At 37.8% G+C, this 25,994-nt stretch overlaps 1 protein-coding gene and 1 pseudogene across 3 annotated transcripts in view; both read left to right on the forward strand.

Annotated features, from left to right (window-relative positions):
- DTNA (dystrobrevin alpha) overlaps positions 1-25,994 on the forward strand; it is a 356,746-nt gene that overhangs the window by 127,273 nt on the left and 203,479 nt on the right. The gene's annotated exons all lie outside the window — the stretch shown is intronic.
- Positions 19,987-20,899, forward strand: LOC130045526 (armadillo repeat-containing protein 10-like; annotated as a pseudogene).

The following is a 25,994-nucleotide window of genomic DNA, read 5'->3' on the forward strand; positions in this document are numbered from 1 at the left end:
GTGAAACACCTCTGGATAGTAGATCAGATTTGAATCTATGATTGGGGGTTAAAAGGAATTTAGCACCTATTTCTGGTAACGTTTTTAAACTTGCAGACATTATCAACCTTAGGGGAGTAGAGTGAATATGTAACTTAAAAGATGAATTTTGGAGTACAGCCTGGTGCTTAGAGTATCTCTTCTGAGTATCTTTTCTGATTATCCTGGGTGCTCTAAACCACTGTCAGAACCCAAAGACTTAAAGCATGCTCCCCAATTATCAATATTAGAAGAATGTATGATGCTAGCTTTAATTTACAAAATTGGCATTTATGAAAAGTCTTTGATTTGCACTAGCATTTTGTTTTGTGAGACTCTACAAGAATCTGCACCTGTTCCCAGCTCCTGAGTTCAAATGCACTTTGACAGAAGACCATCAGCGATGGGCTAATCTGTTCAGTTCTGATTTCTAAACTTTTGCCTGTCATTTATACTGTTGTTATTGTCTTGGTTTGGGGGATACATCCAGCAGTGCTCAGAGGTTATTCCTGGCTCCGTGCTAAGGACTGATCCTTAATTGTGCTCCAGGGGTACTCAAATTGTGCTGCAGGGGACTTAAACCATGGTCAGCTACATGCAAGGAAAGTGCCTTGCTTCCTGTCTTATCTCTTCAGCCTGCCTGATTTTGAATATTTTTTTAAATCTTTAATAAAATGTACTTGTTATTTGTTATTCCCTGCAGAAGTTTTGAGAATTTGTTTAGTGAATGAACCAGAATGTGGGCACCAAAATCAACCACATACACAATTTTGTGGTTTAGGACATTGGTCAGAACCATTAACCCAACTGTTTTCTTTCACATATTCAGTGACAGGAACAGGCTGATTGCCTGGAGAGAGGTATAAGTTGGAGCAAACCTGGCTGTACTCAGAGCAAGCACCTTACTCCTGTATTATCTCTCTGGCCTATAGAAATTGCATTTTAAAACACTGAGATTACAGTTTCTGTACTACATTTTAGGATTATTTACCAATATGAAATATTAATGTTATATAATTCAAAGAATAATATGCACTCCTTAAATTTATGATTTTTATGCCCATGTACTTCATTAAGTAGTATATACATATATTTATATATATATATAAGCACTATATATATTTTTAAGCAGGAGGTAAAAAATTGTAACCTGCTGTAACCCCAACCTAAATTGTTACAACAAAACTCCAAAACTCATTAAATAATATACTCTCTTCAACTGTAGATTTTATTGCCTTTTATAAATTATCTGTCTCATATTATGGCTAATCTGACCATGGGGAGAGTAGAAAACAGAAAAAAAAATGCAGGGTTTGAAATATATAGATACGCCAAACCTCTTTGATTAAGTGGTTAATCTGTCTCTCAACATATTCTGGTCCATTTATATTCTTTTCTCACCCAATATCAAATAGGATTCTTAATAATCAGCAGGTATACATACAAAGAAAGTAAAGCTGTATAAACACAGAAAGAAGTTAGACGTTTTCCAGTGGTCACAAAGCTGACGAGTCATGGGGATGGAAGAGTTATATTGAGGACATCTTTGTCAGTGTTATTTGAGTATTTATAATCTTTGAATGGGCTGGAGCACAGCAGTATGGCGTTTGCCTTGCGCGCAGCCCGTCAGGCCGAGCCGGTTCGATTTCTCCGCCCATCTAGGAGAGCCCGGCAAGCTACCGAGAGTATCTCACCAGCATGGCAAAGCCTGCCAAGCTACCCATGATGTATTCAATATGCCAAACACAGTAACAAGTCTCAAAATGGAGACATTACTGGGTCCGCTCAAGCAAATCGATGAACAACGGGAGGACAGTGACAGTGACAATCTTTGAGTTTATCAGATGATAAATGTAGGTACAGAAAATAACTACATGGCAACTAACAATAACTTATTACAGATTCCATCTTAAACACAGCCATCATTTCAAAAGACTTTCTGGAATGAAAGATTTTGAAATATATCCAAAATGTTACTGAGAAGATAAAACTTCTGTCTGGATTTGTAGTCTCTTAAACATCTCTAGGTTAATAAGCTAAAAGGAATTTATTTGGTTTGATCACTCCCTGTTGATTTGTATACTTGTAATTACCAGGAATATTCTAGAAATAAATCTGGCACCTCACTTTATAAACTGAAGAGTCCATTACCAAGTTTTATAACTTTGAGCAAAAGAAAACCATAATTAGTAATTCCCTTCAACCAGTCTTTGTGTGTCAGCCTAATATGGATATAAAATGTATTTGGCAGTAGTGTTTCCCAGTATTACTGCTGCATGCCAGAATGTTTAGACCTTAGCACAATGAATCCTTTATTACAATAAATATAAAAAAGCATAAGATTCTAAATAGCTCATTGCAATTCTTGTAATTTTTCTTGTACTCAGAAGCATATTTTAACTTATACCAAGTATTTTAATTTCTTTCAAAATAACTAAATTCCATTATTTTAACAGTTACCCGTTAGGGCTTCTTAACATACATTTATGATTCTGTGCTGAATCTAATCTAATCTAATCTAATATTATATTATATAATCCTTATATAATCACTTTTGACACAGAGGTAAATTCAATCTTCTACTAAATTTCTCAAGCTCATTTATTACATAGCTTTTTGCCTTAATATAGGAATGGCTTTCTTAGAAATAGACTGATCATAGAACAGGCCCTAGCCTGCAGATTTTGATTTTGGAGACCTGTGGAGATGATTACATTAAGAGGACAACTTAGTTAAATGAATGGTGTAATTTTGGAGGTGCTTATTATCCTAAATATTAAGCACTTTCAGTAAGCCCAGGATATACCCACCAGGGCACTGCTATTTACAGTTAATAAGATTTGCATATGGGGTTTTTGTTAGCCTGTTTCCCAAACTGGCAGAGGCTAAGAGTTTTGTAAATCCCCACCTTGTAATGTGAAGAGGTAATTGAGAATTACTGTTGACTGCAAAAGAGGAAAATTATTTTAGACTTTGTCAGAGGAATACTAACTCGAATAATTCTGCAGGCCCTTTCCATTCTGTGTGCACCTGCCTTTTCATAGAATCATCTACAAATACGTATTTCCAATCTTTCATGGTAAAGAATAAGCTGCAGTAGTGATTGAATTATATGAATAGTGTGCGTGCTAGACTCAGGAAGATGAGGGAGCTGTATTGATACCAGCAATGGTACAAAGCTCCTGAACCAGATCTTGAACAAATGCACCAATATATATCACTGGAACGAATGGAAGTTTCCTTCATTTTCCTGTGGGCATTTCTGAATGTCCTAAAGGGGGAAAAAACAGTAATTCAGATGTTTCCTCTATTGATGTTACTGATGTTAGAAGCTGACTAACATTGTTTTTCTAGTCTTAAGTCATTTTTGACTCTAATATCTTATGGAAAATTGTGTCTTATTTATTATTATTTTTATCTGCACATATTTCCATGATCTATTTCCTTAATTTAATTCATACATCAAGAGATAGAGGTGGAGATGTACAATTTAGACACCTCACCCTTCCTTTCTGTTTTAATTGCATAGAATGTGATCATTTAAATTGTGTTGACTGGATATGTATTTGCTTGGTTTCATTTATTTGTTCTTGGTTGAGTATTTTGAGAAATGTTCTGGTTGTGTTTCCTGAGTTCTTAACAACTTTTACCCTTTAAATAAAGATCTTAAAAGGTCATTGTAGCAGTTATTTCAATATGAACAAAATAACAGTAAAAAATTCTCTATTACATCATGAAATATCACAGTGAAAAAGTAGGTGCATTACATAAATTCCTGTCTCCTATTTTTCTGTATTGACTTCAGAATTCATTTATGATTAGGATTACCAACAAACTTACATTTTAGATCTAAACATTTTCAGTTTGATAGTTTTAAGCTTAAAAAAATATGGCTCATTTGAAAAGAAACTATATATGTCATATTTTATAACTTATTATGAAAATTGTCACGATCACTGTCCTCCCATTGTTCATCAATTTTTCTCAAGTGGGCCCAGTTAGCAGTAGCACAGTGGTAGGGCGTTTGCCTTGCACGCAGCCAACATGGCAGACTTGAGTTCAATTCCTCCACCCCTCTCGGAGAGCCCGGCAAGCTACCAAGAGTATCTCGCCCGCAAGGCAGAGCCTGGCAAGCTACCCCATAATGTATTCGATATGCCAAACACAGTAACAACAAAGTCTCCAATGGAGATGTTACTGGGCCCGCTCGAGCAAATCAATGAACAATGGGAGGACAGTGACAGGACAGTGACAGGGCCCAATTACATCTCCATTGTGAGACTTTGTTGTTACTGTGTTTGGCATATCGAATACCTCACGGGTAGCTTGCCAGGCTTTGCTGTGCGGGCGAGATACTCTCAGTAGCTTGCCGGGCTCTCTGGGAGGGGCACAGGAATCGAATTCAGGTCGGCCATGTTGGCCATGTACAAGGCAAACGCCCTACCCTCTGTGCTATCGCTCCAGCCCGTTATGAAAATTAATGCATTCTATATCTGGGATCAAGCACGCTTTTATAGTATCTAAAAGTCAGTTTGAGAAGGTAAGCAACTGACATTAATTTACTAGAAAAATATTCACCAGGTTTTGCTTTTAACTACTTATTCACAAGTTAGTACTTGGGACAGAATGGCCGTGTTTTATTAATTTTATTTAATAACTATATGACATCAAAAGTAGGATATTTAATGCCAAAATTATTTTAATGTGCATGCCATATATTCAGATTATTTGTATTCAAAGATCTCCATCTGATGTCTATAAAGTGTTTAAGAGTTTCACATGCTGCTAAGAAATGGACTTTTGGTCATCATTTGACTGAATGTGAAAATAAAGGGAAGTGACCAATGGTCTTCGTTAGGAAATGGATCAGGATTTAAAACAGGATTAACTCAGTGACCATTTGGGGTACTATCCCTAAATGCTGCTTAGACAAAGTAATATGCATAACAAATTAGGTAGTAATATTTGATGCTTGATGATATTACAAATAAATCTCAAGTTTTCTCTCTCATTTACAGTCTCATACAGTTATTTTAGATAAGCAGGCAGCTTTCCACCAGGCCTTATTCAGAGAAGCAGACTGGTTTCATTTTATGGCTCAGCCTTAGAGGTTTAGATTATAGAGTCTTTTGTTTTCAAACAACAGGGAAGTGAGTGGTGATGGGAAGCTGGCATGGCAGAGACAGTGGGGTGTGTTGGTGGGGAGAGGGGGAGTTTAGAAAGGGAAGTTTAGAAAAGCACACAGGGAAATTGTGCAGGCTTTTAACTAAAAGCAAACAAAATAAATGGAGCTGGCCCACAATCCTGGAGACACAGACTGTAGGATCTCAGCCCTTGAATCCTGTTCAGAGTTGCCCTGGGATGGGTAAGGCTTAGTATAAAGAAAGAATAAAGAATATAGAAAAATAATGAATATAGTATTTTTAAAGGGGATGTATAGTTCTCACTTCTTTCTGCTATACGGATTAGGTTAATGTCACTCCAGTTACCATGTCATAGAATAAAATGCAAATCTAGGGAAAAATAGATCAGGGAGTGATTGGTGGAATTTCAGTGCTGGCTGGTCTGTATCTGATCAGAGTCCTTTCCCAGGACTCCCTAGGGGTAGCAGGGCCTTGGCATGAGCTTAGTGGATTTCTTGCACTTGCTTGGTGCTAGAACCTTTGTAGTTTTCTGACTCTGCTTTGGTTTTTTTCCAGATTCAAATGATACCTTTAATTTTCCTTTTCTTTCTTTAAAAAAAATGAATTTTTTTTCTATTTCTTGTCAAGGAATAAGGTTGATAAGGGATCATATCAAGTTTATTCACATCCGTTGGAAAAAATTTAAAAATTACAAGGAAATGTGGAAAATAGAGTGTAGCTGTTAGAAGAGAACACTAATGCCCTTTGCTACATCTTCTGTGTATCTGAAAAATTAGGAAAACTATCTTCTACTGATTAGTTTCAGGAGCTAGATTTTTCATGAAGGAATTATGAAATCTGAATAGATTGTTTTTTTGTAACAATTTGTCTCACAGAGCTCACTTTCTAAAAGATACACAAATTAAAACAAAAATAAATGTGTGGTTTTAAATTAATACAGGCCTAATAAAAGCATATTCTGGTGCTGCTCTGGCTCCTAAAATAATGCTTAGTAAATGTTAGATGAATGAAAAGCAAAAGAAATGAATGAATGAATGAAATATATGAAAGAAAAGAATAGGCACTAGAAAGCAGTGGGGAATCTAAATTAGTTTGTTTAATAAGGAGAAAAAGTGTCTATGAAGAAATAAAATTGAGGATAACACTCAAAGGATGAGGAAAGTTCATCAAAGAGGAGAGTTGGGTACTGGACAGAATTTTGCAGGCAGAGGAAATTGCAGGTTCAAGAATCAGAGTGAGACAGAGATAGTGTGGCAGAAACGCAAAAGAGCTAAGGCATAATAGAAGAAATAAGGCAGAAAATAAGGCCAGATTTGTATCAGGAAATGGTACCAACATATGTGATAAGTTCAGGCTTGGTATTTCTTATAGGCATAGGGAAAGCATACAGAAAGTAAGGTAGCAATGTGATCTTATTTTCATTGTTAAAGGTAATTCCAACTTACTCAGAAGAATAGGCTAAATCACCTAAGTAGGTTGAACTAAACCATAGTAGGCCAAAGTAAAGTGAAAGCTAAGAAGCTGGGCAGAATTGAAGTATACTGTAGGTGAAGGGAATTTGGAGTAGATAAATAATGTGATAATAAAAATCCTCTATTTCTATACTGTATTGTTATTCCTTTATAAAACACCATTATAATGACTATGCTACTACTAAAAGTAAGCTTTTACAAACATTTAGTACAGATTCTTTAAGAATTTTTGTCTCTGAAAACTGAAGATTTGCTCAAAGATTAACCAAATAACAAGCACTTAAAATTTAGTCTGCAGGGGCAGGAGAGACAATACATTGTTTGAGGCACTTTCCTTGCACACAGCTGATCTGGATTCAATACCCAGAATCCTATATATTGTCCCTCTAGACCACCAGAAGTGATCCCTGAGTGCAGAGCCAGGAGTGAGCCCTGAGCATCTCTGGGTATGAAATAAAAAACAAAAAATTGAACAAAACTAATAAATTCAGTCTGCATTAGTTCAAAACGTGGTCTTGGTTACATTTATTTCTTTAAGTGTTCAAGAGATTAAGATAATTTTGGACAACGTGTACTATTTTCTCAATGCAGTTTGGTTCTATTTTAATTTTTATTTTAATGTTTTAGGAAATAATCCAAATATTGTACAGTATTAAAAGTTTAGGGGCTGCTGGGCAGTTCTGCCCTGGCTCCCAGCCAGCCCCTGATCCCGGAAGTCACGCCCACAACCTGCCCCCAGTGCCATCTTTCAGCACACAGCAGTGAAGAAAACTGGCCAGCGGGCTCCACAACTCCCAGAGAATTCTCCGGGCCCCATACTGAGCCGATATCACCGGGAGGTCCTGATATGCAAAGTGAGCAATGGAAAGAAATGATCTGGCATCTGTCCCTGTAAGGCAGGCTTGAATGGTGGTGGGAAAATCTGAGCAAAATATAATGGCCAACCAAAATGCATCTGGACTGTGCATTTAACTAACGTGCTATGCTGTCCTGGGAGGGAAAGGGTGTTTGTCCCTCCACCTATCCCCTCTTGCGGCAGTGGCCTGGTGGCTTCTAATGGACAGCCAGGTATGGGACTGCATTGACGAAGCACGCGGGCCATCGTAGGATTGGGGGTGGAATCAGCCCTGCTCCCTGCCCTGACAAGGCCCCGGGTTGCCACCCACAAATGCCTCCTCCGGCTCCTGAATAACCACGATCCCAGAGGCACACAAACTAATCTCAGAACCAGGGGGCTTTTGGCAGTAAGCCCTCTAGGCTTATTACTAACATATCAGAAATCCAAAATCAGTGACCACACAACATCATATGCTCTTCATAATCAGCAATAGAAAACAAATTATCTAATGATGTCTTTTTGGCAGGTCTGAATGTTGGGGAAAATTCCAAATAATAATGTTGGGTCTTTTGTCATAATATTGAATGTGATCTACATAGAGAGAGAGTAAAGTGGAAATCTGTCACACAGTTGGGGTGGGGGGTGTGGTTGGGAGGGGGGCTATACTGGGGTTCTTGGTGGTGGAAAATGTTCATTGGTGAAGAAATGGATCATTGTGTGACTGATCGAGACTTAAACTGAAAGGCTTTGTGACTGTTCTCATGGTGATTCAATAAATAAAACTTAAAAAAAAAATTTTAGGGGCTGGAGCAATAGCACAGTGGTTAGGGCATTTGCCTTGCACACGGCCGACCCGGGGTCAATTCTCAGCATCCCATATGGTCCCCTGAGCACCGCCAGATATAATTCCTGAGTGCAGAACCAGGAGGAACACCTATGCATCGCTGGGTGTGACCCAAAAAGAAAAAAAAAGTTTATTCTTGGGGCTGGAGCAATAGCACAGTGGGTAGGGCGTTTGCCTTGCATGCAGCTGACCCGGGTTCAATTCCCTGCATCCCATAGTGGTCCCCTGAGCACCGCCAGGAGTAATACCTGAGTACAAACCAGGAGTAAGCCCTGTGCATCACCTGGTGTGACCCAAAAAGAAAAAAAAAAGTTTGTTCTTAAAGCCAGAGTTCTACTATTTCAGAGCTAATTATAATAGTTGAGCTCTTTATTAGAATTTCTTTGGAGATAAGAACTTCCTGTACAGAGGACAAGAAATCTGATACTCCTAAATTCTTTTCTGATCTCTTCTGTTTTCTCATTTGTCCTTGGCTTATATATTTATTTGTGTGTAAGTATCATCTTGAAAATGAATATTGTGATTCCCAAGCCTATGTTGATGTTTATCAATCAGCTTTTAAGGTATGTTGGCAAAAGACTATCTTGGTAATAGATAAGTCTACAAAATGACTGCTACCCAGACTAATTTGTATGTGTCTGTGTGTTGGAGCTCGGGAGGGCGGGTGGGGTGTTGGGGGATAGGGCAGTGGATGTGTAGTGTAGAGATAGTATAGTGGGTAGGACACTTAACTTGCATGTGGCCAATCCTGGTTTGATCCCTGGTACCTCATATGCTCTCCTAAATTCCACCAGGACCAGGAATACTTCCTGAGTGCCCAGCCAGGAATGAGCCCTGAGTACTGCTGGATATGGCCCCAAAATAGAGAGGAAGGAAGAGGGAGGGAAGAAGGGAAGGAAGAAGAAAGGAAGGAAAGAAGGAGGGAGGGAGGGAAGGAGGGAGGGAAGAAGAAAGGAAGGAAAGAAGGAGGGAGGCAGGGAAGGAGGGAGGGAGGAAGGAAGGAAGGAGGGAGGGAGGGAGGGAGGGAGGGAGGGAGGGAGGAAGGAAGGAAGGAAGGAAGGAAGGAAGGAAGGAAGGAAGGAAGGAAGGCAGACTCCCTCCTTTGTCATAAAGATAGAGCCACTCTACTAGATTCTAGAACGCTACTGACAGCGACTTTGACATATGTTAAACATTTCCATTTTAAATAGGTTATTTTTAAGAATATTCTTACCCAAAATAGTCTATTTTGATTTGCAAATCAGTGGATAAAATTCTTAGGGCGGGAGATAAAGGAACCATGAATTTGTCAGATGAAGTTTTGGTTTCACCAGCCAAGCATGTTGATGTTCATCACCTTATTTTTTCATTTCATATTTATTTGGAAATTTCTTCCCGTTTCTTTAATATTTGTTCCAGCCTCGTGTTTATCTGTATTCCATTTAAAAGCATTTTTCTAAAGTCTTCAGAAGTAATCTTCAAAGTAATGTCTTTTCATCTTGCTTTTTCCTGCCATGTAGTTAACTCACTGCAAAGTTATGCTATACGTGATCACACTAGCCATAGGGATTTGAGAGAACCTGATAAATACACTTTGTTATTTTGCTTTTAGTTTTTATGTGGGTACAGGATGAGATGGGAATGTAAAAATAACAAAGCTTGCTTGCCCTTAAAAAAGTCAAGATGACAGGACTGGAGTGATAATACAGTGGGTAGGGCATTTGCTTTGCATAAGATTGACCCAGGGTTGATCCCCAGCATCCCATATGGTCCCCAAAGCACCACCAGGAGTAATTCCTGAGTAAAGATCCAGGAGTAATACCTGAGCATCACTAAGTGTGACCCCAAAGAATGTTTTAAAAAATAGAAGCCAATTTGTTATTTATTTGGATAATTACCTTAAGCTTTTTGCTCCCTCTCCACCACACATGGAGCAGACCCCAGGCCTCAAAGTCACGGATAAAGTTGATTATACATAAGTAGTCAATGGAGTATTTTATTTTTAAGATTCCTCTAGCACAGATCACACAAGCATATCTTTCATTATGCTGCATATGGCCAAAAAAAGAAAAAAGAAAAATGTAAATACTTACTTTCTTAAAGAAAAGTAGAGAGAAAAAGTTGACCTTCCACGCATCTGATTTATTGTCAAAAAACTAACTACAAGTACAAAGATGCTAAGTTGGATGAACACAGGTAGACTCTTCACTCTGTTTCAAGGGTGCCGATGTTCTGGTTATGTGAATTGGCTGAAAACAGTGAAAAGTGCATGTGTACCTATGCTGTTTTCCCTTTTCATACACACCTGCTTTTGCTCCTATTCTTCCTTTGGGACACGGTCTTTTTATAGTTATGGTGGCAATTAGATCCCTTCCTTTTTAAATGCTCTTAATCATCTTTTACATTTGGAGCCAGTGTCTCAACCTCAAAAATAGAACGAAAATTCATGTTTAGCCTGTGGCACTCCTGGCCACTTCCCTACTAATCAACAAACATTTATTGAGTGAGAGGGTGTGGGGGTGGGAGGAGAGAGAGAGAGAGAGAGAGAGAGAGAGAGAGAGAGAGAGAGAGAGAGAGAGAGAGAGAGAGAATATTAAGCCTATCTGAAAAGCTGCTTTACTTTGGCCACTTATGAACAACTATTTTAATGACAAGAAAGAGCATAGAAATAGTATACTAAATCATACTCTTGTTCCCCCTAAAAACATCTATTTTTCTATTCTAGTTGCTCTAAGAGAGTTGTTAATATGAGAATATAGCTTTTCTTCTACCCTCAAGTTAAGAATTTGCCTCTAAATCCAATGTCCATTAGTAATTTATTGCCACTCTATGACTCATTGGAATGCTTAAAATCATTTTCTATTTTGAACCTTCGCCTAGTAATATTAGCAGTACATCCTTTTATGGATCTTAAACTTGAAAGTTTCAGTGCGTTTACAGTGGATAAGTTTGTTGCTGTCTTCCCTAGACTATTCAAATCTTTATAAACTTCACATCTTTCCACTGCCCATACTTTTAGTCTGTATTTAGACAAAAACTTTTCTGTTCTCTTTAGATACTTCATAAATATCATTTAACCATAGCTGCAGATTCTATTTAAGATGTAAGCAAAATATTTTGTAAAATATTCAAACTTCCTTTATGCATTGTATTTATTATTTCATTTCCTAATTCACAATATATTCTTCAGAAGATTAGCATGGATAGTTCTTAGAAACTAACACAGTGTTCAGCATGTAAAACACTCAGTATGTGTTAACAAATGACATCATTTAATTTCTCAGTATTTTAATTACCGTATATCATGTACTGGCCTTTTCTATTTTCTGCTGCCTGTTTGGTTCCCTTCATTCAATAATATGCAGTAAGAGTTTTTATTTGTCTATATTAACTATTATTAAATGGTAAGGATAAACTACATATATATGTATACATATATAGGTATTGCATATATGTGTACATATGTGTACATATATAGGTATTGCATATATGTGTACATATATGTGTACATATATACGTATATGTATATATATATATAGAGAGAGAGAAAGAGACCATCTATCTGTTCATTTTCTTATGGATTATTTACTATTTATCACAGAAATTGTATAGATAACATTTCTAAAACCAAAACAAAACCAAAGGAAACCTGGAGACCATAGCTAGTACACGATTGGGTGTATGCATGCATGAATGACACTCCAGTTCAATCTGAGCACCACAAGGCCCCATGAGCATAACTGGGTGTGTTCATGGAGTCCCAATCACTGCCACCTGTGGCTCTAGCAGTTTCTGGCATCGAAGAATCTGAGCAGTACAACATCCTCAAGTCCAGCAATCTAACTGACCAGTCTCATTAGCCAAGAGTGACTTTAGAGGCCCATGAGGACCACTTGGGAGCCTTTCCTGCAAAACGATAAATTTAAAAAAAATTAAAAATAAAAAATAACCTACTGAAGTTAAATTATGTTGATTTTACTGCAACCATTTAGGTAAATGATAAAATTTTTATAGACATTAAGTTTTCCAAGTATTTTTTTCACAAGAGAAGTTCATGCACGTAAGAACAATAAAACATTTATTTTGTTGTATTTTGATGGGCCATGTGGTAGAACAAGTCAGTATTCATATTTACAAATGAATTAAGTCATCATTTTACCTCATTCTCAAACTTATCAACCTTCACATTCTCCCTCAAATGAGGCAGCCAAGTGGTTTGTTAAATAAATATACATACCCAGGTGTTTATTTGAATCCACAAACTTTTTGTAAAATTCTTTTAGCTTCTTTTTTTAATTATTAAACCACCATGAGATTCACAATTACAAAGTTGCAATGAGTGGTTTCGATCATACAGTGTCCCAACATCCATCCCTTCACTAGTGAACATTTCTCATTACCAGTGACTCCAGTTTCCCTCCCCCACCCCTACCCCCAGTCTGCCTCTATGGCACATTAATTTTTCATTTTCAATTGTTGCTCCTGCTGCAGCTGAAATAATTAGGTAATATGAATGAAAGGTATGTTCTTGACAGTGATTTTGTGACTTGAGGAATTCCATTAAAAGATAGCTATGTCATTATTAAATTTTAACACAATATATAATAAGTTCCTTTTATAAAACTTCAGTTTCATTTTTTTATTAATTAGACTTATATCAGTCATAATTTTATTTTCAATTTTAATGTTGCTCCGCACAAAGCACAAATTGTCAGTCTGAGGAAAGTTAAAGTAAGATAATGCATTAAAGTAAGTCATCTTGGTTAAACTAATGGAGACTATAAAGTTTGGGGTTTAGCTTCTGTTTGTTATCCTGTGAGGAATCATATTTGCAGAATAGAGGAGCTCTTACTACCTAGCTGAGAAGTGCGTCAGTTTTCTTCTATTACTGGGAATGGGCATAACAGACTAGAAGAAGCAACTCAAGGTTGCTTTTTATTCTCCAATTGCTATTCTCGAAGCCCTGCCAAGTTTTCCGATCCACATATTATAGATGCCACAGCCCTCAGTGACACAGCTCTCCTTTAGTTTCTCTGAAAGGGTTTTGTTAGTAATTCATAAACACAATATAAGGATTTTTAAATTTTTTTTACTGTATTCCTTCATTATAAATTCTAGAATGAAAAGAAAATTCTGGGAACAGAGAGAAAGCATGGGATTAAGGTGCCTTCCTTGGACATGGCCAATCCTGATTCTATCTCCGGCATCTCACATGAGTACCTCCAGGAGTGACCCCTGAACACAGAGCCAGGAACTCCTGAGCACTGCTGGATGTGACCCAAGAACAAAAAACAAATAAGAGAAAATTCTGTTAGTCTGAAAGTGTTAAATAACAGTACCTTAAGGAGTGGTAAAAATAAGGGCTGGGGAGAGAGTACAGTGGGCAGGGTGTTGGCTTTGTATGCTGACATGTGTTCAATCCCTGGTACCCTATCTCGTTCCCTGAGACTGCCAGCAGTGATCTCTGAGTACAGAGCAAAGCGTTCATCTATATTAAACCATTTTAACAGTGTTCATTTCGTAATATTTTAAGTATTATTCCACCTTTTTCTTAGGGTCGCACTGAGTGGTACTAGAGGGAAGGGGACCCATTCCAGATGGTGCTTGGGCCAGGAGATGCTCAGGGGTCACTAAGGTCATGTTCAGCAGCTGGGAGAAGGGTAACAGGTGGTGCTGGAGAACAAACAGGACCTCACTCACTCATTACACCATTTATGCCATCTTCCTGGCTCTACACTCAGATTTATTTTTATAATGAGAAAGCCTATTTGTGTAAAATAATTAAAAATGAATCTGTTTCATTTTTCTTTAATGTTTATAACCATAGGTATAGGTAAACTCACTAAATAGTACATATATTACTCTCCATCAAGAGAAGAAATACCAAAAAGATATTTTAACGGAGTACAATGAAACATTCTCTACTTGAATTCCCTCCCCCACTCCGTTTCTGCCTACCTAAGTCTCGGTTACTAAATTTGAAGGTCAAAAATAGGTTATTCATTCAGGAAGAAGAGGAGACATCACATGGATCCAAATGAAGAAAGGTTCAAAGCACTTCATCCTTTCTTACAACTAATTTTAGAGCCAGGATATCTGTCCCTTTTTGTCTTAATTGCTGGAAAACATGATGGACTCTGGTTCCGAATGGCTTCACCACCATCAAAGGGACCTCAATGCAGCTGGTTGTTTCCCCAACCATATTCCCGATATCTAAATCAATAATTAAAGTTGAAATGGATAAAAGATACACCTAAGGATAAGATGTAGCTGTATCTGGACTCCCAAATTTATATCAGTTTACTCACAATTCCAGAGTCCTCAAAGTAATTAATGGCTAAGAGAAAGATGAAATAAAACTCTAAGATTTATAACTCAGGGAAACCTAGAAACTGGAATTTTTCATTGATTGATAGAAACAGGCAATCTAGAGTCTAAGCATTGCTTTTATCAAAATCCTTAGAAAGTCAAAGTTTAATTCCATTATGTTATAGTCCTTACAGCCAGAGAATTCCTGAGAGCAAGTCTAAAACAAAACTGAAAAACTACACCAAGTCATTTCTAACCGAACTTATTTTGTTCTTCTAAAGGACCAGTTAGGGAAAAACCTTCCATATTATCTTTGTCACTACCCTTTCATTCTTAGTAAAATGGCCAGAAATAAATGAACTCTGAAATATGCCCTTTATGCTATTGACTGAAAATTGAGGGCCATTCACCATTCAGCATATGTTTTCTTTCAGTATTGTTGCTTATGATGTATTCATCCTTTGCTATGGATAACTAAGACTTCCAAATCAATACTTAAATGGAATACTGAAGCCTTGTATTCTTTAAATATTTATTCCCATGTCTCCCCCTTCCTATCTCTTTTCTCTTTGTATGTATATGTATGTATTTAAAACAAAGATGGATAGAAAATGCTTAAGAATGATTCTGAGGAGTGGATATTAGATATCTTCTTCCAATGAAGTGCTCTCTGACTGAAATCTATTGCAAGTCAGAAGTGTACTTTTAAATTTTCTAGTAAAATTAAAAAGGATAAAATTAAGTGTATTCTATTTAACTCAAACATCAAAAATATTCTCACTTCAACTTGAGAATTTGCAATGCAAAAGAGCTCTGAATGGGATATTATTCATTCCTTTCATATGATATGATGTCTTTAAGATTCAATATTGTTTTTTTGCTCACAGAATATCTCGATTTGAATTAGGCACCTCTCAACTGCCTGATACCAACTTGTAACCAGTAACTATTGGGTTGAACAGCAAGTTCTAAAACATGACTCCGTTTGAGCACAATATCCTGTTTTAAATGCCTAACTCCTGACAGGTCAGCTCTCAATCTGCATGTTTCTCTTCATAGACGAAATCCATATATATATAAATATTTTAATATAGGTGCTAAGATATATACCCACCAAAGACCATCTGGGTTTTAATAACCTATCTGCATTTCCTTCTACAATAAAACATTTCCTCTGGCCAATGCTTTCTGAAAGATCATATATACCTGTTTCCGTGCACAGTAGTGAATTACCATATTTAATGTTGTCAGAACTGCTGACTCATTGCTCATGAATGGCCCTGTGGCCCATAGTGACTGTTTGACAGAACGCCAATAAGGGCTGCCTACAGCTTCTGAAAAGCTGACCTTGTAACAACATCCACATTCTTTGGGTTGGTTTTGCTGACATATTCTCAACTCAGAAACTGTTTTCAAAACAAAAGTATAATGAAGTATTGAGTTCTACATGCAATTTTATTTCATTTCATTAAGTTATCTAAGTGTATGAAAGAGGGCTAACTAGCCAGGAAACGAGGGTACAGAGAGAGGCATCCTTGAAGTTGACATTTGAGCTGCAATCACATTATTCATGGGGACAGTGTTCTAAGACAACATGGGCATCAAAATGTAATGAGGTCTGTCTTGGGCTTTTCTTTTAACTTTGTCAAGACTCTGAATAGTTATTACTGAACTATTTGAAATTTTCTAAGAAGTTAATGACACAATCCTAACCTATTTGAAAATTGCAAAACTATATAAAAAAAAGGATCACATTCCCCACCCAGAAAAAGCCTTCCTCAAATTTATCTTCTGAACAAAGAGATATAAAATGCTCTTCATTCATTAATAAATACTAAGCTGCCACTAAATACTTAAAACAGTGATCAAGTTAGACAGTAATCATGAGATCCCGCTCAAGCTAGTGAATAAGGCTTTACTTCAGATTATGGTGTTTTATACATATATATAAATTTCTCTGTTCATTAAAAATAAAATTACCATATGGTACATGTATCACATATAATAACTGGAGTTAACTTTTATTTTATTTATTTTTTTGATTTGGCAGTTTTGTTTTAATATAGTTCTTGAAATAATTTTTTAACTTTTTTATTGAATAACTGAGATAGACCCTTACAAAGCTGTTCATGGCTGTATTTCAGTCATAAAGTATTCCAACATCCGTCCGTCCCTCCACCAGTGTACAATTTCCCAGCACCAATGCCCCCAGTTTCCGTCCCATCTTTTGCCCTACCAGTGTTTTTCTTCTCTATCTCTCTCTCTGTTTCTCTCTCTCTTTCCCTTTGGGGATTGTGATTTGTAAATATACTCTGGGGACCCAAAAAACACACACCAGAAACACAGCAGGAACTAATCACAAGTGTAGGGGCTGAGGGTAGGTGAGGTAAAGAGACCAGTATGACAATAATAACAGAGAATGATCACACTGTACAAGATCCTAGGGTTAAAAGTAGGTAAAGTGATATTCTAGATAACCTTTCATATCAATATTGCAAACCAGAGTTCACTTTTAGATTCATACAGAATGAATGCGCTCATCTAGTTGTTTTGACACAATCCGACCACTAGACGGAGATAAAGGTTCCTCTCTGTCCTCTGTTCCCACCTTTGTGCCCACAATGAGTGGTGGGAGAGGTGAATTAAAGATACAGTTCATTGGTTCATGACATAGAAGGGAAGTAAAATTGTATCGCCAGAAAAAAACAAATTCTGGTGACGGGGTGAGAATCCTGCAACATGCTCTGTTTCTCCTCCAGCTTGAGGCGACATTTGAAAATAGTAAGATTTCATGTAAAGATCAGGATTTCTACCCTGAACATGGAAAAAAGAAAAATGTAATCCTCTTCAGTCCCTACCTCTGAGTCACAGCTGGAGAAAGCTAATTTTTTTAAGCTGGGCACATGGTGTTCTTTTCCATCATTGCAACCACTATTTTATCAACACTGAGATTAAATATTATATATCACAGTGAAGTTTTCATTGTTCTTTTCTTAAGAGCTGTTTTGTTTTGCTTTTTTCCCCCTCACTTTACGATCAAAGGTGGAAAAATTACAGCTATTTCAAGTGAGCCTAATAACTTCAAAGAAAGTAAGAGAGATGTTATTTCTGTGCTACAGTTAAAAAAAAAAAAAGCAGGAAGAATACATACTACCATAGTGTGTCAGGGCCTCTGAAGTCCATTCCAGTCTTCCCGATTCACACCAGTTAGATTTAGATGACCCTTGATTGAGTATTCTTACATTCACTTTGACTCTCTGCCAGACTCCTGTCTCTGAGTACAACATGTTCATACATCTGTGAGCACACACAGGCAACACACAGACATTCCTACCTCATTCTCCATTGTGGTCATGGCCCTCTTTCTCCCCATTTTTCTTCAGAGTCCATTTCCTAAAATTTCATTTACTCCACAAGGTGGTAAAATCTGAAGTATTGAGATAAAGGCAAGAGTAAATGTTCTGAGAAGTTATTTGCTAAATGTTTCTTCTAGGCTTTAGGCCAAAGATTCTCTGTGATGTAGCATTTGACCACAGCAGTAATGTCCAGATTCTGCAATTGACTGTGGCAGGCAGCAGATAGGAGAATGGACTCAAATCAGTGCCAGACATAAAGCCCAAGTAGTAGAACACAAGCCTTGAACAGAACTGGGCATGACTCCTTCAAAGTATAAAAATAAATAAAGATAAATTTGGGGCAGAAAATAATAGTACAGACGGCAGGGTGCTTGTCTTGCAAGCTGACCTGGGTTTGAGTCCCAACACCCCACATAGTCCCCCATTCACTGTCAGAAGTGATTCCTAGACACAACCAAGTGTGACACAAAAAAACAAAAAGAAAAGAAAAAGAAAATTTTGAAGTGCTCTTGTTTGACACCTCTGTCTCTAACAACCAGGAAATACTTCTTGTGGCTTCCTACATCAAGATTTGCAGCATCAGCAAAGGGCAAAATATCTCTTTTAAACTCAATCTACTAGAAGGGGAAACATATCTGCCTGTGGTTTGTACCCAGAGAGGAAGGAAGGAGCTAAAACTAGATTGATTTAACATAAACAAATTTCAACAAATAGCTGATACTCTGATTTACTCACATCATTGCTTCTTGATCTCTAAAAGAAGCAGCAATATCAATGCTGGAAATCACAGGGAGCACATGTGGTTTTTCCTGCATGTCAGACACCCTATTAGAGAGGTCCTTTAGTCCTTGGAACAATTCTGAAAGAAGAAATGTTATTATTCCTGTTCCCGGCATATAGAAAATGGAAGTTGAAATGGTTGAGTAACTATCCCCAAGTCTCATTGATTTGAGCAGTAATGAGGTGAAATTCTGTCACCAAACCACCTTAATAGATTCCCTTCCTCTTCCAACAATTTTTCTTTAAGTGAAGTCCCAAAATACTCTCAAGGGATCCTTGAGTTATTAAATTTCCACTCCAATAATAACTATTGTATGATATCCATTTTGAATCTGTGCACCCTGGCACTTCACTTGATCACTTGACATCCCGTGACACATCGATTTGCTTGAGCAGGCGCCAGTAACATCTCCATTCGTCCCTGTGCGTACTAGTGTAGCTCAGTGGCGTCTTCTTACTCCAGGAACATGAAAAAGCCTCAAACCGCTCATTCTTGATGAAGAAGTCTGACCATCTCGTAGGTGAGCGGCCACACAATCTTTTGATGTCCCATGGAATCCAGTCGGTAATGGCTCTAGTCTAGCAGTCGTGTCCAGCCCATCTGATTTTCGACACCTTGGCAAACTAGACAGCATCCCTGATTCGTTGACAAAAGTTGCAACTCCGGATTCCTTCTCTCACTTGAGTGAAGCATGATACTCCAAGCATAGCTCTTTCCATTCCTCTTTGGGTGACCCAAATAGCGTTCTCATCCTGCTTTCGTAGGGCCCAGGTCTCTGAGGCATATGTTAGTGCAGGGAGAACGGTGAAGTCGAACATCTCCGAATGCAGCAGTTATGTGTACCTAGGTTAGAAACTCAACATGACAATCAACCTGGCACCTGAGCTGCACAGGAGGAAGAGAATGGCGTGGAACTCCTTTAAGACCATCAAAGAAATAGCTAAGAGGACAAAGAACCTACGGCTCCTGGCACATCTCTTCGGCTCCACCCTGGTACTAATGATTTAAAAGTAATAATGAGTGGGCTGGAGAAAACACAGCAGATCTGCATTCAATCCCCAGCACTCCATATGGTCCCTGCAATGTTGCTAGGAGTAACCCCTGAGCACAGAGTCATGGGTAAACCCTAAACACCAACAAACATGGCCCCCAGAAAAACAAAACAGAAAAACAGAAAGAAAAATTTGGTGGATAAAACTTGCCTTGTTAAGAATTAAGCAGTGGCAGGCGTGCAGACCCACAACTATGAGCAGCAGCGCGTGGAATGTGAACTGGATGGCTGCAGGCCTACTCCTCAGGGCCGGGGTCTGCTACTGCGCTCACAGGCTGACAAGGGTCCCGCCACGAGGCCCCCACAAGCTGTAGCAGCGTCCCTCCAAGTCAGCAGAAAACTTAACCACTGATTCCTGTGATTATATCCTAAATGCTGAGCAACTGCAGAAACTCCTTTACCTGTTTGAGTTCACTGAAGATCCTGACATGATTGGAAGAGCTTTGGTCACAGTGGGTAACAATGCAGCCTTTTTAACTAACCAGGTCATTATTCGTAAGGTGGGTGGTATTCCAATCATCGGAAGGAAAAATCAACCATCTTAACCACAGTATCAAAGAGAAGGCGTTAAATGCCCAGAAAAATCTAAGTCTGAATGTTGAAAATCAAGCTGAGATAAAAGAGCACATCAGTCAGGTATGTGCAGGTATCTTCTCTGACCCCCTGAACTCAGCCATGCAGCTGGCCGGACTGAGACTGCTCACGAACATGACGGTGACCAAAGACTACCAGCACATGCTCTGCTGCCACAGACCTGTTCTGGGTGCTGCTCACTGGAAATTAAAGCACCAAGGTTCAGGTTTTCAAAGTGCGCGTGAATTTGTCTGAAAATCCTGCCATGACAGAAGAACTACTTGATGCTCAAGTGGATTCAGCCTTCCTTTCCCTTTGTGATAGTCACGTAGCTAAGGAGATTCTTCTCCGAGTTCTTACACTATTTCGTAATATAAATAACTGCCTCAAAAAAGAAGACCGGCTAACTCTTCAGTCTAAGTTCACTAAAGGTTCATTGTCTTACCTGTTATATGGAGAAGAATGTGCCCAGAAATGAGAGATTTATTGAATCACCACCATGTGGATGAGACAGAAAAGAGATGGAACTGAGGACTTAACCTCAAGAGGTTTGTGCTTTCCCATCCCCAGTTTGCTGGCATGTTTTTGGACCACTTTACTGAATCCAAAGGAGTCTGAGCTTATTCTAAAGCTGCTTTTCATGTTGCTACCTGTTTGCTGAGATACTCCAGTTATTTACATGAATGACAGTGACCTTTCTCTGTGGAGGCTGTTTTGCTAGAAGGTGATACACAGTTGCTGGTCTGAGACAGTGTAAAGATGTGAGTTGTTGTCACAGAACTGCGATGGAATGACTGTTTTGATTGTGAGGACATCTGAAGGTCATCTCAAGTCTACTTGCCAGCCCAGCCACACATACTGTTCATAAATTTCTCTTCAAATCAGTGAAAACATTAAACCTTCAGGAGATATGTTTTTCCTAAAACACCTTTACCCACTCCCATTCAGTGTACTTGTATATAAAGAAACACTATGTAAAACACTGGCATCCCTCAGAATGTCTCTCCATAGGGTACTAGTCACATCAAGTATCCCTGGAATTCTTCCCAGCACTGCATCCAAGGCACCGCCCAAGTCTCCACCAGGTGTGGCCCCAGGCCACAAAAGAAACAACACCCTAAAGGAAAGAGAGAGCAAAAGGGAATGCCCTGCCACAGAGGCAGGGTGGGGTGGAAGGATGGGGAGGGAGGGCTACTGGGATCACTGATGGTGGAGAATGGGCACTGGTGGAGAGATGGGTACTCGTTCATTGTATAACTGAAAACCAAGCATGAAAGTTTGTTAAGTCTACAACTATACCTCATGAGATTTCACTAATAAGAAAGATAGAAAGGAAGGAAGGAAGGAAGGAAGGAAGGAAGGAAGGAAGGAAGGAAGGAAGGAAGGAAGGAAGAAAAGAATTAAGCAGTGGCAGCAAATGGTCTTAGTAATAATTATATTCTACTGACAATCACTTAGAGAGCGAAGCAAGGAAGCATCAGCCACAACAATCTTGTCAAATCTTGAAACTCTAATACACATCTTTTTAATATTTTTCTTAAAGAAATGTAAAATATGCATAAAGTACTCGAGAAACACATTGAGGGACTACGGCTGTCTGGTAGTAGTGAAAACGGAACTAGCCTTCTTTCCTGGACAGCATGATTTCTTGAAAGAACAATTGGCTCTCAAACTGTGATTATTCAGATGGGATATTTGACAGATATTTCCTTGGATGAAATTAGCCTGTCACTTCAGAGAAAACTAACAATATTTTCTAAAAATAATAGAATTCACATTTTGAAGTGAAAAATAAAATTTTGGAAAGCTTACATCTGCCATGATGAGCATGATTTCTCTCTAGTTCTTAAAAGATTTTGCTGATGACACTGATGGTGATATAAACAAGTATAATTTTTTATTAATGAAAAATGTGTTGACATTTTGAAGATATTCATATCTCTCTAAAACAATGCCTGTTTTGGAAATTATTGCTATTTTATTAAAATTGAGATGACTTATACTACATTTAGTAAGTTCATCATTATTTTGTAAATAATTTTTTCTACAAATTTCTGAGCGATAGCACAGCGGGTAGGGCATTCGTCTTACAAGCGGCCAACATGGCCGACCTGAGTTCGATTCCTCCGCCCCTCTCGGAGGGCCCGGCAAGCTACCGAGAGTATTCGATATGCCAGACACAGTAACAACAAAGTCTCCAATGGAGACGTTACTGGGCCCGCTCGAGCAAATCGACGATCAACGGGAGGGCCTTTACCTTTTACCTTTACAAATTTCTAAATTAATTTCTACTTGCATAAATACCGTAGATATAAATAAAAGTCTTTGGGCTACACAGAGCAGAAATTTTGGGGACCTGTAATGTAGGATATAATGACACATTTTAAACTCTCAAAGGGCATTAAAATTTACTGATTCTAAATTAACTGTTTTAGCTTTTATCTCCATCTTTTAAAAAGGCTCTCATTCCCTCTTAGATTGATGAAAACAATCCCAGATCCTCAGTAACTCCTAGGTAGCTTCAAAAGTTTATAGTATATATAAGGCCATCAGTCAAGGTAGAAGTACTCCAGTGAAGAGAAGACCTAAACGTTTAGCCCTGGAATTAGATCTTTTTTTTTTCTCTTTCTGATTTCCAGAAGGAACATTTCTTTGTCTAACAAAGATAAAGTCATCTATATTTTGCATGTGAATTTTTTTCCTGGTTAATCAAGAAAGAAAAAAAACCATATATTGAAGAATCTTGGCTTTATGTCAGAATTTGTCACTGAAATTATGTTCACATATCTGATGTGCTTGCATTGATGTTGCATTGTGAAAATGAACTTTATGATTAGGTTCAATGCATATTTAGAGAAGGGTTTTTTTTTTAATTTGGGGGGGGGCACATCCAGTGATTCTCAGAGGTCACTTCTGTCTCTACACTCAGGAATTACTCATAACAGTGCTCAGGAGACCAGATGGGATACTGAAGGTTGGGCATGTGGAAGTCTAATGCCTTACCCACTATACTATCTTCTCAGCCCCTAGAAAAAAATTTTAATGTGCAATTGTGTTCATAGTAACAAAAATTATTTCAAAATACTTGTAAGAGGTGGAGTGATAGCACAGCGGTAGAGCGTTTGCCTTACAAGCTGCCAACATGGCCGACTCGAGTTCGATTTCTCCACCCCTCTCAGAGAGCCCGGCAAGCTACCGAGAGTATCTCGCCCGCATGGCAGAACCTGGCAAGCTACCCGTGAGGTATTTCAATATGCCAGACACAGTAACAACAAGTCTCATAATGGAGACGTTACTGGGCCTGCTTGAGTAAATCGATGAACAACGGGAGGACCGTGTAAGAGATGTGGTACTTTACTTGCGAACTGTTATCCTGATATCTACTGGTCCCGTTTTTTTAAAAATTTGTTAATCAGTGTTACAAATGTAATTGATAGAGTTTTTGAAAAAAAATTAATTGGTGGGGACTGCTTTGGACCACATCCAGTGGTGCTCAGGGATTATTCCTGCCTCGGTACTTATATGAACTCTGGTGGTTCTGCGTCACCAAATATACTGGGAATTCAAATCAGGATCAGCCACATGCAAGGCTAGTGACTAAAAACCTGTACTATCTGGCCCCAGAAATATCTTTACTTTGCTCCCCCCTCCACCATATCTAGTATCAGAACTTTCTTTCCTTTTTTCCTTCTCATTCTTTCTTCCTTTATTTATTTGGTCCTTTTTTTCTTCTATTCTGACTTTTAGGTAAAATCAATCAGACAGTTATAACACATGCTTTCATCTAACAAATTTACAAACATAAAATATTAAGCAAGCTATTGATGGTCAATATTACCAAGGATATTTGCATACCTAGAATCTGTAATATATCTATATATAACTAATTTTAAAAAACTGAAGTCAGAGAGATAGTACAGGGGTTACAGTACATACAGGTGTTGATCCCAGATCTATCCCTAGCACTATATAGTCGTTCAGGAATCTTTGGGTGCATCCTGAAAGGACACTGGGTATCTCTATGGTGGCCCAGGTAATCCCAGACACGGTGAGGCCTGAGTAACACCACATCCAGAGGCATCTTTGGGTGGAATTACAGGCCTGGTTACTCAGAGTCTCCAGTACTGCTTGGAAGCCAACCCCTAGAACGCTTAATTTTTATAAAGCAATTGGATGAAATTTTATCACATTATTTTATTTAGTACACAAGGTTCAATTAAATTTTCTTTTTGACTAGTTTGATAGGGGTCCTACAATTCCAGATATAAAAGGGTGAGCATGAGCAAATATCTCTTTTCCCCAACCAGCAAAAGTATTTTAATCTCTCTGCCTTATTTGGAATTAATTTCAATGTGAGTGGTATAAACTTTTGTTTTGTTTAATATATTTTTTATTTAGTCACCATGAGATACATAGTGACAAAGTTGTTCATGATCAGGTTTAAGTCATACAATGAGTATAAAGTTTTAATGAGGTATGTTTTGCTTTTACTCCATTTTAGCTTCCTGTTATTCTTTTTAATTAGTTAAAAGAGATTTTTATCTACAAAAACTCGAGTTACTTACATGTGGTGATTGTGTGAGTAAATAAGATATTCTTTATTCTTACAACTGTATTTTATATGTATATACAAATGAAATAATACTTTCCTTTTGAAGAGTATTTTGAAAAAGAAGCTCTTTTTTGCTATTTGGAATACATGAATTTTGTACAGTAGAGGTTTATAATAACAAAACAAGCATTCTGTAAGATAAAAATTATCTACTGCTTATCCTAAAATGTAATAGCAATATTTTCTGTGTGGATGTGAATATATAAAGTATGACTAGGAATATAAAGCATATGAAAAAGCTAATTAAGTTGTCTTGAATGTTCCATATGTTCATATATGTCAAGTCATTTAATTAGCATTTTGGTAAAATCCCATAACCATAAAAGAGAATGCATTTATCCTGCAAACGTGTGGGCCATTAATAATAGGATAAAATAAGTAAAAAATTTAAAACCTCAGAATTCTATAATTTATAAACCTTCAATTTCATAAAAATTATGTGCATGTGTAGTTGTATGAAAATACACTGTCACTGTCACTGTCCTCCCATTGTTCACTGATTTGCTTGAGCGGGCCCAGTAACATTGTGAGACTTGTTACTGTGTTTGGCATATCGAATACATCATGGGTAGCTTGCCAGGCTTTGCCGTGCGGGCAAGATACTCTCAGTAGCTTGCTGAGCTCTCCAAGAGGGGCAGAGGAATCGAACTCGGGTCGGCCGGGTCAGTTGCATGCAAGGCAAATGCCGTACCCACTGTGCTCCAGCCCATGAAAATACATATATGTATAAATATAATTGGATGTATACACACACACATATATATGTGTGTGTGTATATATATATATATATATATATATATATATATACTGAGAGAGAGAATCTGCAGCGATGTGAAAGGATTTCATCTGTGTAGCAGAATGTAGATGATAATTTACAATTTATTGTAATTTCCACAAATCTGAAAAGAATCATTTCAAAAAATTTTAAAGAAAAAACTGTGTCCCTCTATTTCTAGCTCCATTCTTACTATTTTTACATTTATTTGTTTGTTAAGGCTCAAAACATGTGAGCACTTC

The sequence above is a fragment of the Sorex fumeus genome, unplaced genomic scaffold (genome assembly GCF_029834395.1).
Source record: "Sorex fumeus unplaced genomic scaffold, SorFum_2.1 ptg000128l, whole genome shotgun sequence".
NCBI lineage: Eukaryota > Metazoa > Chordata > Mammalia > Eulipotyphla > Soricidae > Sorex > Sorex fumeus.